Below are 3,447 nucleotides of genomic sequence, written 5' to 3' on the forward strand. Positions count from 1 at the left end.
TGGTGGTGAGGGGTTTCTTCTTTTTTGATCAACGGCGCCCTTTGTGGGTTTTCTCCAATCGACCTCTCTCATTTCTCTTCTTACCATCGCCTTATAGTGCTCTTTTACGAGTTTTCACCAATAAGACTCTCTCATTTTCAATTTCTCTGCTCACCATCACCTTATGGTGCCTGTGGGTTTCACCAATAAGACTCTCTCATTTTATTTCTCTCATCTTGATTGCATTAGATCCAAACAGCTGCTTTCTCCGATTTTGAAAACCTTTCACCGATTGATCGGAAGGACTTGAACAAGGTTTGGTTAAAAAAAGAATTCAGATGGCATTACAACTTTGGAACCATTCAGGCGGGGTCATCGCCGAGCCATTATAACATCTGCCCCAGTTTCACTTTTGAGGGAAATTGGATTTTTGTTTTGGTGTGACTGAACCCCAGAGAGAGGCACCCTACGTATCCTTTCAGAATCAAGTCAAACGTAGTTCAGGGAAAACATTTTGTTTTTGTTTTTGTTTTTGTTTTTGTTTTTGCTTTTGTTTTCTTCTTCTTCTTTTTTTACAAATGTCTTCGAGTTCTAAAGAGGGTAATAAAAGAAAGGTAACCGGCTCAAAAGGTTATCAAATATTGGAGTGTTTGGAGTAGTGAGAATGAAAGCCTTCATCATCCTAATCGGATAATGTTATTGCTGCAGAAGGATTAGACATAATACCTTTTGATTGCATCTGCATTCATAGTTGTTTCAGGGTTATTCCCTTCAATGTCTCCCATATACAATGCCCCCTTTGGCGACAATTTTCTGATAATGTAAGGACCTTTTCAGTTGGGAGAAAATTTTTCTTTTGCTTCCTGATGATGGGGAAGAATACGCCTTAAAACGAGTTGCCCCACTTCAAAGTTTCTAGGCCGCACTTTCTTGTTGGAGGCACGGTCCATTCTTTGTTGATACAACTGCCCCTGGCAGACTACGGCTATCCGTTTTTCATCGATCAGGGTCAACTATTCCAGACAGGTTTTGACCCACTCAATGTCTTTGATTTCAGCTTCAACAATGATCTAGAGATAAGGGATTTCAACTTTCGCAGGTATTACGGCTTCAGTGATGTAAACTAAAAGGTACGGGGTTGCTCCGACCGATGTGCGCACCATGGTGCGATACACTAATAATGCAAAAGGCAACTTTTTATGCCACTACCTAGAACTTTGAATCATCTTTCTCAAATCTTTTTGATGTTCTTGTTTGTTGCTTCGAAGGCACCATTGGCTTTGGGACGATAAGGAGTAGAGTTCCGATGCGTTATCTTGAATTGTTCACATATCTCCCTCATCAAATGACTATTCAAATTTGGAGCATTATCCGTAATGATAGTTATAGGAATACCAAAACAGCAGATGAGGTTGGAATGTACGAAGTCTACTACAGCTTTCTTGGTGACAGATTTGAGAGTAATTGCTTCGACCCACTTTGTGAAGTAGTCGATAGCGACCAATATGAATCTATGTCCATTTGAAGCTTTCGGCTCAATTGGCCCAATGACGTCCATGCACCAAGCAACAAATGGCCAAGGTGCTGACATAGGATGTAGTTCTGTAGGTGGCGCATGAATCAAATCACCGTGCACCTGACATTGATGACATTTCCGGACGAAACTGAAGCAGTCCTTTTCCATAGTCATCCAGTAATAACCCGCTCGAAGGATTTTCTTTGCCAAAACATACCTGTTCATATGGGGCCCGCACACTCCTGTGTGCACTTCATACATGATCCTTTCGGACTCTTCAGTATTGACACATCTTAACAAGTTGAGATCCCGAGTCTTTTTGTACAAGACATCACCGCTTAGAAAGAAACCACTTGTGTGCCGTCTAATGATTCTCTTTTGGTCTTCACTAGCTTGCTTTGGGTATTCGTTAGTTTTCAGAAATCTTTTAATGTCATGGTACCGTGGCTAAATATTTTGTTCTGCCTCAACAGTATTACAGTAACTGTGCCTTTCCCGTATTTGGATTTAAATAGATCAATATGGGCATTGCCTGGGTGTGGCAGCATCGAGGCTAAAGTAGCAAGTGCATCAGCTAGTTTATTGTGACAACTAGGGATGTACCTGAACTCTATTGACTTGAATCACTTGCTAAGATCTTCCACATGTTGCCTGTAGGGCATAAGTTTGACATCTCGGGTCTCCCATTCTCCTTGAGCTTGTTGGATAATCAGATCCAAGTCTCCCATGATTAGCAATTCTTTCACATCTTGGTCAATTGCCATGTTCATACCCATAATGTAGGATTAATATTGGGCAGTGTTGTTTGTGCAGAAAAATCGAAGTCGGGCTGTGGCTGGATAATGCTGACCCGTGGGTGAGATCAAGATTGCCCCGATTCCAACACCTTTTGCGTTTACCGCTCCATCAAAGAACATTTTCCAAGCATTAGTATCTTCGGATATTGCCTCAACTGAATTTACCTCTTCATCCGGAAAGTAGGTGCTCAAAGGTGGGTATTCATCATCAACCGGATTTTCTGTCAGGTGATCTACTAACGCCTGGGCTTTCATTGCCGTGCGAGTGACATAGACTATGTCAAATTTAGTTAGTAGGATCTTCCACTTTGCTAACCTTCCTGTGGGCACTGGTTTCTGGAATATGTACTTTAAAGGGTCCAACCTGGTAATGAGGTAAGTGGTGTAGGCCAACAGGTAATGCCTCAGCTTCTGAGCAACCCAAGTTAAAGCGCAGCAAGTTCTTTTCAACAGGGTATATTTGGCTTCATAACTTGTGAACTTTTTTCTCAAATAGTATATCGCCTGTTCTCTTTTCCCGGTCACATCATGTTGTCCGAGGACACATCCAAAAGAATTCTCCAAGACTGTCAAATACAAGAACATGCCTTCTCGGTTCAGGCGGGACCAAGACTGGCGGGTTTGATAGGTATTCTTTGATTTTGTCAAAAACTTCTTGGCACTCGTTTGTCCATTTAATTGCTGAATCTTTCTTTAACATTTTGAAGATGGGTTCACATGTAGACATCAACTAGGTAATGAATCGGCTGATGTAATTCAATCTTCCCAGCAAGATCATAACATCTTTCTTAGTTCTTGGAGGAGGCAGATCTCAAATGGACTTTATGTTTGTTGGGTCTAACTCGATGCCCCTTCGACTGACTATGAATCCCAAGAGTTTTCCAGATGTAACCCCAAATGAACATTTGGCTGGGTTTAGATTCAAATTGTATTTACGTAGCCAACTAAAGAATTTTCTCAAGTCCCGAACATTGTCGTCCTGGTTTCTGGATTTGATTATCACGCCGTCCACATACACCTCTATTTCTTGGTGCATCATGTCATGAAAAATGCCAGTCATGGCCCTCATGTAGGTTGCCCCGGCGTTCTTCAGACCAAAAGGCATGACCCTATAACAGTATGTGCCCTAGGGTATAGTAAAAGCTATCTTTTCTG

This window comes from Nicotiana sylvestris, chromosome 11, assembly GCF_000393655.2.
Source record: "Nicotiana sylvestris chromosome 11, ASM39365v2, whole genome shotgun sequence".
NCBI classification, from domain to species: Eukaryota; Viridiplantae; Streptophyta; class Magnoliopsida; order Solanales; family Solanaceae; genus Nicotiana; species Nicotiana sylvestris.